This window comes from Periplaneta americana, chromosome 8, assembly GCF_040183065.1.
Source record: "Periplaneta americana isolate PAMFEO1 chromosome 8, P.americana_PAMFEO1_priV1, whole genome shotgun sequence".
NCBI classification, from domain to species: Eukaryota; Metazoa; Arthropoda; class Insecta; order Blattodea; family Blattidae; genus Periplaneta; species Periplaneta americana.
The window spans coordinates 128,847,856-128,861,143 of record NC_091124.1 but is presented as its reverse complement, the minus strand read 5'-3'; the positions used below and the strand labels follow the sequence as shown (position 1 = coordinate 128,861,143).

General features: G+C 35.7%; 1 protein-coding gene across 3 annotated transcripts in view; it reads right to left on the bottom strand.

Moving 5' to 3' along the window:
* Positions 1 to 13,288, bottom strand: part of LOC138705031 (serine/threonine-protein kinase Nek8-like) — a 232,638-nt gene that overhangs the window by 39,036 nt on the left and 180,314 nt on the right. The window lies entirely within an intron of this gene.

The window sequence follows — 13,288 nt, the reverse complement described above, 5'->3', positions numbered from 1 at the left end:
CTACGCAGCTTATGCTTATGGTCCGATAACGGGGAATCACAACAAGATGTATTTCCTCACTTCATAGGCATGAGCGAGAGGCGAGAGATTTGTTTAAATTAAATAATGTTTATACCGGAGCTCTTATCCGTTGTGTTTCACAAACAAAGCGGGAATGAAATCATTTTCAGAAACAATAAACATTCCTAATTATGTTTTGCAAAATCTCTCCTTCTTGTCCATGTTAATTTATTCTCATATAATAACACTTGATATGCTATCTAGCAGTTCTCAGAACTTGAGGCGATACTATTACAAAAATGGATCACGGATACACCACACAGCCCATAGAAACAGGAAGAAACCAAGAATTCTTAAAAAAGATAACATATTTCTGAGTGATTTAATTGATTTAGTTTTAAAATATTTAAAAGTTCCTGTAAAAATTATTTAAGTAAAAAAACTCCAATATTTATGTGTTTATAATAGATTTCCTGAAAATATGTATTTACATAATTTTTTTGTGAAAATATGTGTTTTTATGTGAAATAAAATTCGGGTTTTAAACTTGAAACTTGACATTCGGAATTTTTTAATTTCTTAATTGTGTTTTATCACACGCAAGAAAAATATTTAATTACATAGGAATCCGCTCCTTAGTCATCAGTCATCAACCAGTGCTCAGTCAAAGGAGGATAACAACAGCTGTAACCTTACTTTCGAAGAAGATAGTGCGAATTCTTTGAGATTGAGTTCAGAATATGCTACACATGATCATGCTTCAGAATTTACGATGCCTAGTGTAGAGGTACAGAAAAGGAAGTAAAAAACGAAAATATTGTGATTCATATTTGGAGATGGGATTCACTAAGTTTGCTGATGGACGTCATCCACAGTGTGTGATATGTAACAAAGTTTTGCCCAATATTTCTATGCTCCCTGCCAAGCTTAGGCAGCATTTCGAAACTCATCCTGACTTCACAAATAAAACTGCATTCTATGCTCCCTGCCAAGCTTAGGCAGCATTTCGAAACTCATCCTGACTTCACAAATAAAACTGCATTCTATGCTCCCTGCCAAGCTTAGGCAGCATTTCGAAACTCAACCCGACTTCACAAATGAAACTGCAGACTACGTCAAAAGAAAATGTGACGAACTCCATGCAGTTCAGACAAAGTCACTAAGCCACACCGGATTCCAGTTCCGATGCAAGATCGACTCCGCTCAATTTAAGTTCTATCTCTCAGTTTTCCCTTTGGTGCCTACCCTCATGTACTGTGTCACAGAATATGTGACAGTGGCACAATGTCCAACGCACTATGTACACAGGTGCACTCATTACGAGTGGCTAAGTGGCCGGGATCTGACAGGATGGGCGCCGTCTTGAATGACTAAGTGATTATTTACGCGTATCATAATATTATTATGATGTACTTCGGTACATCATAATAATACCATGGTACCGGTATCAAGTTTTCAATGAACACATCTATCAGGGAAAAAAAATTCAGAACCCCTTGGTAGAGGATGGCAATGGCTTGCAGAACAAAATATCTTCATGAAAAGAATCTGAAAATTCGTACTGCGCAAACGTCATTAGCACAACTAATCCGTGGATTCGTCAAGTTGTAGCAAAAATTGCGTTTCTTTGATACAGGAAATTATGATATTTTTAACATTATTTGAAAGATCCAGGATCCCATTATGCACAATGTTATTTGATAAGAGGGATGAAGTTACAGGAGAATGGAGAAAGTTACACAACACAGAACTGCACGCATTGTATTCTTCACCTGACATAATTAGGAACATTAAATCCAGACGTTTGAGATGGGCAGGACATGTAGCACGTATGGGCGAATCCAGAAATGCATATAGAGTGTTAGTTGGGAGGCCGGAGGGAAAAAGACCTTTGGGAAGGCCGAGACGTAGATGGGAGGATAATATTAAAATGGATTTGAGGGAGGTGGGATATGATGATAGAGACTGGATTAATCTTGCTCAGGATAGGGACCAATGGCGGGCTTATGTGAGGGCGGCAATGAACCTCCGGGTTCCTTAAAAGCCAGTAAGTAAGTAAGTAAGTAAGTAAGTATTTTTGTTTTATTATTATTAATTTGTATTACTATCTTTGTATTATCTCCATCACAGTTATTCTATTATTATTATTATTATTATTATTATTATTATTATTATTATTATTACTATTTCTGTCATCAACACTATTATTGATGTCTGTAAAATTTATGTAGACTCTACTGGACTGTACCTGACCACGAGCATATGCTCATTTCGGGTATCTATTCTTATGTACCATTTCATATGTAAATTGTGAATAAATTTGAAATTTGAATTTGAATTTCGTTGCATGACAACACTGTAATGAACATTTAAATCTGTGCTCACCTATTCTTGATATTCCATGCTGCTCAAGTACTGTATATTGGATATCTCGTTCAGTGTATTGTTCATGCTGATTCAAGATGAATAGATCCTTGCAAGTTTGTCCATTCCATTTTTTTTTTACTGTTCTTCCTATTTCTATTTCTCGTATGTAGTCTATGTTTTTGTTTTAATACATACATGACCACGAAAATAGGTGGCTATGTCTTACAAAATTCATGCTGCAATCCATTGCGGTAACATTCTGTCGCATCTATAATTCATACAGTTCGAAATTGTGGTGCTTCACCCCATAATTCAGGGAGCAAGTTTGATGTTTCAATATAATTTTACAAAATATATTTAGAAAGTTCAAAACATTCACAAACAGGAGGGGCCTCTGATATTAGTTCTGCAAAATCATTTGATGCCTCTGATGGTGGTAAATAGGAAAGACCAAAAAATAAAGTTTATAACCAATTTCGAATTTCAGATGTTTTGTTTCGGAGCTCCTGGTTTGATATCTGTTTCCTTTAATTTTCCTAAAGCATTGTGTGATGCTATTTCGTAATCTAACAAAAGCTTTGAAATGATTGGGAGCATACCGGTACCTAATCAAAAGTACTGTCAGCCAAAACTAGGATGCATTCATTATTCATGAGAAAAGTTAGATTTGTTTTACAAGTTATTAACAAAATTTTACTGTTGCCATCCCTATAAGAACTGTTCTCCATTGAGTGTAACTGCATTTTCGGCAGAAGCATATTATAAACGCTTCTTTGATGAAAGAAAGAACAGGAGGAAACATTTTACAAAGTTTCCTATAAATTGCCTGCGCAATCAGATCAATTTCGCGGAGAAAAAAAAGTCTCAAAATTATTATTATTATTATTATTATTATTTCTTTTTTTTTTTTAATTTTAGCTCCAATCAATTTTAAGAGTTTTGCATATAAATCACCTGTTGCCTTTCTTTTTATTGCTGTATGAATTTTTTTTGTTTTTTACATGATGAAATGTTTTCATGGTAGTGATACCCTGTTTCATTAATGTTTAAAAGTTTCTATTTCTCGTAGTATGTTTCACTGTAAACTTACATGTTATGTCGTTCTTTGTTACTTTTGATTACTTCAAAGTCCATTTTCTTTATGTTCAAGAAAACTTTATTGTATAAAATATACTTTAAAGTTGAGCTTATAATATACCGGTAATAAAAACAAAACATATGGAACACATATTTGGAGAGCCATCCTGCGATGGTCCCGAGATTAAAACAATTTTACAACAGTCTTACAATATTAAATCTGTGTATCTTTTCCTTTTTAAGCTTCGAAATGACGGAGCAGGTGGGTGATTTCTTGGAATTTGCCAGATTGAAGGATTTTCATGGTAACTGAAAGAACTGTGTAGTCTTCTGTAGCTATTGCGGAGGATTGTGTTGATCTCCGGAAATCCTAAATCAGAATGCAGTGTGGTGTTTCGCACATACCAGGGTGCGCCTGTTTTAATCTAAGACACTGATTTTTAATGGTTTGTATTCCCTTAATTTGACTCTGAGAAGCAGAACTCCGAATTGAACAGCCATATTTCCAGGTAGATCTGATTAATGAAGTATATATGATCTGTTTATATTGTATTGCTAGTGCTGATTTGTGTGATGTTAAGTGCTTCAGTCTATAGATGCGTTATCAGTATCTGCATTTTTTTTTAACTATTTCAGAAATGTGACATTGACATATTAGTTTGATATATAGATATCTAACAGATTGAAATTCTGAAACAGGGACTTCTTCTTGTAAGTAAAGGTGGCAACTTTAGATTTCAGAGGGTTCGTGATAATTCTTCATTTGTTGCAGTAAATATAAATATCTTCACAGACGTCTTGAAGTTGCCTAACTGCCATTTCATCAGTACCTTTGCTGAGAATTGAAATGTCATCTGCAAAGTGAGCTATTGTGAGTTTATTGTGAACTGGAAAATCAGAAGTATAAATAATGTATACCAGAACAATACCTTGAGAAACACCAGAGGAGATGGAATGCGACTTTGATTGTGTTGTTTTGTATTATACAGAAAAAGTGCGATTACACAAATACGACTTGATAATTCTGAAATGAGTGTCAGATTTTTAATCTTGTAGAACAGACTATTATGCAAAACCTATTCCAGGGCCGGGTATCGAACCTGGGACCTTTGGTTGAGCGCGCCAATGCTCTACCAACTGAGCTACCCAGGAACTAAAGGAAGCTAAACTATTATATCATATCCTGAAGTCTTGCATTATGAGTCCATGAAGGGGAAGTAGGCAGCTATAGAAAATATATTTAAATAAATTTCCTACTTTGTTTTTGAACTACTATTTATTCACAGCAATGAATCTGTTTTTGATCATGTGACTGTCATATCACCGGCCACCTGCACTTCTCAAATCAAATATTAAGTGTTAAACAGTACTGTGGAGTAATGGTTATCGAGTCTGGCTGCGAAATCAGGTGGCCCGGGTTCGATTCCTGGTTTTGGGGCAAGTTACTTGGTTGAAGTTTTTTCTGGGGTTTTCCCTCAACCCAATTTAAGCAAATGCTGGGTAACTTTCGGTGTTGGACCCCAGACTCATTTCATCGGCATTATCACCATCTCATTCAGACACTAAATAACCTAAGATGTTGATACAGCATCGAAATAACCTACTTAAAAAAATTAAAAAAATTAAGCAGTATATAATTGAAGAAAGGCAAATCAATACGTGCTATTGGATTCTTTGTCTAGTGATAGTGAGATGCCACCCTAACGAAAATGTGTGTTTTTGGGTTTTAAGCTATAATTACAATAAAACATCATTACAGTGACTATAAGTGTGAGGATTTTTTTTGACTTCCTTTCGAAAAATCGTAAGATTTTGACTCGGATACATAGATCTGCAAAATATAGTTCGTAGGACCAAGGAGAGGCAGCATCCTTGTCTTCTAGCAGTGGTACAGCTGGAAATGTCATTTAAAGGGTGAGTAGGCCAAGTTATCTTAGTTTAAAAAAATTGTAAAGCATTCCGCTTTTTGGAAATCAAAATCTGGAATCCCTGAACTACAATATCTATAACGATGTAAATAATTTGTGAATATGAAGTATTACTGTATACAGTGACAAAAACAATAAACAATTATTGTAGTTAGAAACTTTATATTTTTTTTTTTTCGGAATATGTATTATATCATTTTCTCGTGTTAAATATTAGGTACAGTACCTGGTTTACTAGTTTCAGCCTGTTACAGGCAATCCTCAGAACTGGTTGAGTTGGTCTTCGCGCCTTTTTATTTGGGTTTCCTGTGGAGGTGTGTTTGTGTAGAGTAATGTGGAGTCAAAGAGTGTGTGTGTTTTCTGAAATTGAGTTGTGTGTTGAGAATTTCGTTTGAATGTGTTTTTGTGTGCCTATATATTTCCTATTGTTCTAGTGTGTTTAGTTTCTGACTTTTTGGTTGAATATGTAGAATTTCCATGTCTATATTTATGTCGAATTATTTTTATTATGTCTTAATTATTAATAAATTAATTGGCCTCAGAAAACAACATTGGTAATTAAATAACAGACAAACAAGAAATACTGAACAGATGGACGAAATATGTAGAAGAGTTAAGCCCAGTTCCCACGGTGCTTGTTTTCTTGCTGGCTAGCAAGCTGGGTGCCATGGTGGGTACTCTGCTGGCTCTCATGTTGGCTATGGTAATGGTTGTTGTTCTCATGGGGCTGGTTCTTTTCACAGTTCAAATTGGAAAATCATGTGCTGTTTCATCTGTTGCCAGCACTCATGGTCGAAAAGAAACTAAACCATGAGTGGAAAACAACTGAAGTCCTACATTAACAATAGTAAATGTCGTAATAAGGTAATTAAGCCATAAGTGCAAAACAGTTAAAGCCCGATATTTAATTGCTGTTTCTTAGAAACTAAAGAATATAGAAAAAAACAGGTTTAGTTGGAAAACAACGAACATGGCGATATGGTTTCAGTGGTGATACTATATATGATCATCCTTGGTCCCAGCCTGCAAACCAACATGAAAAATAGCAAGGAATCTACCTTCGAAATCGGCAAGCTAGCCACCAGAGCCCATTACTTCCAGCAAGTGAGCACGAAAGGTAGCCATCAGTGCAGCCAGCTTGGAATCCATCACAGAAACAAGCACCGTGGGAATCGGGCTTTATATGGGACAAGAAATCGTCCAGATGACTTAGCTATAGAAAACAAAGAAGCCGTATCAAAGATGAAAAAGGGTTTTCTATTTTAAGCAAAAAAGTTGAATTAACGCTTAACCCTTCAGTACTCGCGTGGATTACAATAGTAATCCACTGATATTTAATCCTGTATTACGTCACCGCCTGCAGCACTGCGTAGCTGAGCGTCAATGCAATTTCTCGTCACAGTCTAAGTGAGGCATTACTGGTGTTTAGACGTATTTGTCGCAACGCTTTGCAAAGTTATACGGAGTTTTATCAAGTTATACGCAGTTTTTCCGAGTGGATTACCATTGTAATTGAATTGGCATTGGAAATGAAAGTGATGATGAAAGCAACAAAGAAGATCTTTTGAATGAAGTTCACGATTCTAATTCAGAACAAGACAATGAGGAGGAGGATGATGATTATGGTGATGGTGATGATGAAAGACTAATGTCTATAAATGATGGAAACTGCTATACGGGCAGAGACAACACGACAATTTGGCAGGAAGAACCAGTATCTCTACGAGGGAGAAGAAGAGCACAAAATATAGTGATTCATTTACCGGGCCCTAAAAGAGCTGCAAAAAATGCGCGGACACACACAGAGTGTTTTGACTGCTTTATTGATCAGACAATAATCAATGTAATAGTAAGGTGTACTAATATTTATATTGAAAAAGTGAAGCATAACTACGGACGTGACAGAGATTGCAAATTAACAAATGACGTTGAAATTCGAGCACTCTTAGGTATTTTGTATCTTGCTGGTGCTTTGAAATCGGGAAGACTGAACGTAAGAGAACTATGGGATAAAAATGGAACAGGTATAGAGTCAATTTACCTGACTATGACCTACAATAGATTCCAATTTTTTTTACGATGTCTACGCTTTGATAACATTCATGACAGGCAGGAAAGGAAAGAAATTGATAAACTGGCTGCTGTACGTGAAGTGTTCGAGTTATTTGTTCAGAATTCACAAAGGTGCTACATTCCAAGCGAATATGTAACTATAGACGAGCAGTTGGTTGCATTCAGAGGACGATGTCCCATGAAAGTGTATATACCTACTAAACCAGCAAAATGTGGGATCAAAATTTTTGCTATGGTGGATGTGAAAACATATTACACTCATAACTTGGAAATTTATGCTGGTATTCAACCAGATGGTCCATTTCACCAAAGTAACAGTGCACATGCAGTGGTGAAGAGACTGGTTCATCCCATCAAAGGAACAGGAAGAAATGTGACCACCGATAACTGGTTCACGAGCATACCTCTGTGTTTAGATCTTCTAGAAAATGACAAAATTACACTTGTAGGAACCTTGAAAAAAAACCAAAGAGAAATCCCTCCTCATTTCACAACTACTCAAGACAGGGAAGTTAACAGTACATTGTTTGGATTCAATGAAAACTGCACAATTATTTCGTATGTACCAAAGAAAAACAAAACAGTGTTAGCATTATCAACCATACATTATGATACGGCAATGGGTGAGGAAACAGGAGGAAGCCAGAAGCCTGAAATAATATCTTTTTATAATAGAACTAAATGTGCTGTGGATGTTCTGGACCAGTTATGCTCAGCCTATGATGTAAGCAGAAATTCACGCCGCTGGCCTCTGACTATTTTCTTTGACTTACTAAACATAGCAGGTGTCAATGCTCTTGTTGTTTATTCTGCAAACAAACAAAAAATTCTACGGAAAAACTTCCTAAAAAACCCTTGCTCTGGACCTAATGAAGCCACTAATTTCCGAGCGTATCACCCAACAGACAATTCCAAGAGAAATAAAGAGAAGAGGAGAGCAACTGTTAGGAATTCCACAAACAGGTCAAGAAGAAGGAACACGGCCAGAAGGTATTGGTAGGTGCTACATGTGTGGTAGAACAAGAAACAAGAGCACAAGACAATCTTGTTCCCAGTGCTTGAAGAGAATTTGTCCTACTCATTCAGATGTAATTTGTTTGAACTGTGTAGAAGAAATGCATAGGCCTACTCAGATAATTGAATCAGATGTAGATTAGACTCACGTGTGTAAAGTGTGAAATGCAAACATAAACATGAAAGTGCATCAATATCCTTCTTACAATGCACAAAAACATCTGTAAAATATTACAAGTGAAGTGAGAATGATTGTTACATCCCTGAATTTTTTCATTGCTACACCCCTGAGAGAGGTATTCAGTTATCAAATATGACGTAAGAAAGGTCAGCAGTAGTGAACTTGCGTTTCCTGTGGGAGAGATTAAGAGAGATCAAGAGTTCAGATGACCTTCAAACATCGAGTGAGCAACAATGCTAGATATCCTACATAATTATGATGATAGTGAACTAACTCATAACTATGATGCGACAATAAATTATGACTCAAAGACACGACCAGTGTTGAAATATTATGCAAACATGTCACTTGAATGCAATTTGTGTACTATCTATTTCATTAGTAATATTTATATTTAATACGTTCCGTTATGTGTACCATATCCATTCTTATTACTGTAATAACTGAAAACAATATATTTCTTAACATTTAAATCTAATTCCAATGTTTAAACCTTGTCTGTAAACAAAAACAAATGTGGATTACCATTGTAATCCAGGTGAGTACTGGCGTTACGAAATTTAACGCGAGTAACGAAGGGTTAAGGAAATGAAGAATGGGAAAGCAACAGGAGTTGATGGAATCACCATTGAATTAGTGAAATGCTTGGGTGAAGACAAGAAGGAAATTCTATCTTTATGCAACGAAATATATGAGAAAGGATAATGGCCTGAAGATTTTACGGAGACAATGTTGATTCCAATACCGAAGAAAAATAATGCCAAGAAATGTAATGAGCTTAGGACTATCAGTCTGATATCGCACTTAGCGAAAATTCTCTTGTGAATACTGAATCGACTTTTATATTCTAAGATGGAAGAACAGTTGGAAGAAGAGCAGTTTGGCTTCAGGAAAGAAAAAAGTACGAGAGATGCAATTGGACTGCTACGGACAATTGGTTCAAGGTATCAAGAGAAGAATAAAGAAGTATATGCAGTATTTGTGGACCTGGAAAAGGCTTTTGCCAGAGTGGATTGGAATAAACTGATGGGGATTCTAAAGAAAATTGGTGTGGATTGGAAAGAGATAAGACTGTTCATTAATCTTTATATGAAATGAGTCAAAATCAGGATAGGAGGAGAAATGTCAGAAAGAAGTAAAATTGGGAAAGGAGTACGTCAAGGATGTCCTTTATCACCTATCCTGGTCAACTTCTACTTGGAGGATTTAGTAAAGAATTGTTTTCAGAACATGGGAAGAGTAATAGTAGGAGGATGACGAATAAAGTACATAAGATTTGCTGATGATATGGCGTTGTTAGCAGAAGAGGAAATGATACTAAAGGATATGCTACCGGAGCTAAATGACAGCTGTGGGCAGTATGGGATGAAGATAAATGCAAATAAGACGAAGAGCATGGTCATAGGAAGAAAAATACAGAAGATAAACTTGTGAATTCTAAATGAGCCAGTAGAGCAAGTGGACAGCTTCAAATACTTGGGGTGTACTATAAGCAGTAACATGAGCTGCTGCCAGGAAGTCAAAAGAAGGATAGCAATGGCCAAGGAAGCTTTTAATAGAAAAAGGAGCATCTTCTGCGGACCTCTGGAAAAAGAACTAAGGAAGAGACTAGTGAAGTGCTTTGTGTGGAGTGTGCCATTGTAATGGGACAGAAACATGGACATTACGACGAAGTGACGAGAAACAAATAGAAGCATTTGAAATGTGGATATGGAGAAGAATGGAATGTGTGAAGTGGACAGACAGACTAAGAAATGAAGCTGTGTTGGAAAGAGTGGGTGAAGAAAGAATGATGCTGAAACTGATCAGGAAGAGGAAAGGAATTGGTTGGGTCACTGGCTGAGAAGTAACTGCCTACTGAAGGATGCACTGGAAAGAATGGTGAAGAGTTCAGGGTAGAAGAAGATATCAGATGATAAACGACATTAAGATATGTGGATCATATGAGGAGACAAAGAAGAAGGCAGAAAATAGGAAAGACTGGAGAATGCTTATAATTAAACTAATTAATTTTCTATTAACACATTATTCATAATTGACGTTGCAGGACCTAATGATTATCTGGGCCTACATTTTCTGTTGTGAAACTTTGCCATTTGTTAGAACCATTTTATAACTGGAAAACTAGGTATCTTTCCATGTGACACTGCTGTTTTGTATTTCTACTGTCTGCTCAAGTGTTCAATAAAATTAGTCACCTTCCGAGAATTTCTTTATTCATACAACCAAACTATTACAGGGTCCTTGAACCAAAACTTCCTCTTTCATTGCTGCACGAAAAATATCTCGCTCGTGGCAACTCGGATTCAAGTCCCGTCTTAGTCACGAAGGAATTTGTGGTAGACAAAATGAGTACGAGGGGTTTTTCTCGGAGTTTTGTCGTTTCTCCTCACCATTATCATCATTCCACCAATACTCCACACTCACTTCTCATTTCAAGAGATCCCAAGCCAGACCTACAGAACAAATAAATCGCTGAAAGTTATACACATTTGTGTTTAATAAAGACTCTTATTGCTGCAAGAAGAATGAAAAACGCATATTAACAAAATAGGAATAAGCATTTTTGGCTCTAAGATCTTAAAATACCTCACAATGGGGAAAATAGGTATTTTAGACACTATAAAGTTCCTTCTAAATGCTAACATTTTACGTGTTGGTAAAACGTGAAGTTATTTCAGTAGTGTTAGTTTATTCCTGTAGAAAAAAATAGACATTTAGCCTGAAATCTAATTATAACATTATTTTATATACATTTATTGGGTTAAGAAGTGCTTATCATACAGATTTAAGATGATGTGCAGCACACGTTTTCTGTTATTAACTTCACATTATAATCAAACAAGAACTTATGTTACTTACCTAATGCCTTTGTTGTTTTGCTGACAGTTAAATTTTGTGGCGAATCCTTGGCCTCATCTCACTACATCTCACCAAAAAATTGTAATATTGTAAAATTTTAACTTGTTCCACATCTTAAAGCTTCAATGCTAATGTAAGATCTATGGAATACAATAAATGAAATGAAAAAAAAAAATTGTCTACTTATAATAAATGCAGACAATGTTATACAGTCTTAGAAAAAAGTTTTGTCAAACAGATACTTTATAAATCCCGGAAAGGAGGCATTGCTCATGATCAGAGGACGAGCAACCTGGTTCACAAGAAAATGACTAGTTAAGGTGATAAAATTACTTCTGTTTTGTTGTATGTCTGATCTAAGACTGTACGTGTTTTAACAGTGTGAAATCTTGGTCTCAACTGTACCACCCCTACTTGTCTATTAAATTCCTCAGTAGGGTTGTTTAGTAAGAAAGTGGAAGGCTATTCCACCTGTTTAGCTGTTACCCTGTTATTTGCAAATTATACTGTAAGTTATATATGGTAATTTTAGATGTCTAACAATATTTTAGCACATGAAATCGATCTAGTTCTCAATGAAATTGTGAATGAATTAAAGGAAACTAATTAAGTTCCAATTCTCAAGAAAAGACTTTTAAGTAATGACTTGTCATCTGATGGAACAGCCCCCATATGACTAATGCGTTTTTCTTAACATAGAATCCTCTATATACATTAGCGCCCAAAAGTATTTTGTAGGACATGACAACCTGAAAAAAATAGACACCTGACAATTTTGATTAAACAAATCATATAACTAAGTGTTATTATTTATTCTAAATTATTTAATCCCATATTTCATACACGTCTTAATGTTTTATAGAAATGAAATATAATTTAACATTTGCACAGGCTCAAAAGTATTTTGTAGATAGGAAAAGAATAAAAATAAAGAAAACATTATTGTGAATGAGCTTCAGACCTCAATATTTTGTAGCATAGCCTTTTGCTTTTATTACTGTGGCATATCTCGATGGCGTGGAGTTCACAAGAATGGCCAGGGTTACCTGCGGAATTTTCCTCCATTCTTCATCCAATACTTTGAAGAATTCCTTTTTATTGGTGTATGTTCGTTTACGAACACTTTCATCCAACACTTCCTAAAAATGCTCTGTTGGATTAAAATCCGGAATTTGGCTAGGTCAATCCAATAGAACCACCACCTTTTTTTCAGTATATTCTGGATATGCCTAGAGGTGTGCTTTGAATCAATATCATGCTGGAATGTCCATTTACCTGGCATATTCTGTCTTGCATAAGGTGTCATATGGTCTTCCAGAATGCTTCCGTACTTGAATTGATCCATTGCCTCATCAATCTCAACCAGAGGACCAATATCATTCGAGGGGAACAACCCCAAACTATGATGTTCTCTCCACCATGTTTCAAAGTGGGTATTCACAGCAAGAAGGAAAAGGCTCACTGTAATTGTGTAACTTTTTAAGTAGGCTAAATAGTGGAAGTATTTTCTATGTCCTAAATATAGACCTACAGTAATACCTATAAATCTTAGTTAAAATATGATTATACTCTAAAAACTGATTTAACAAAATAGGCTAATTTAATTTCAGTACTTTTTCCTACTCAAAGCCAATGCCACCCATCTTGATCTATATTATTTTATGGCCATGACAGAAAACGAATGCTTTCTAACCCATCTGTATAGAATAGGACTTTTAATTATCAAAATGAACTCTATAATAAATAGGAAAAGCCTCCAACTCTGCAAAGTCTTGAACAGCAATAG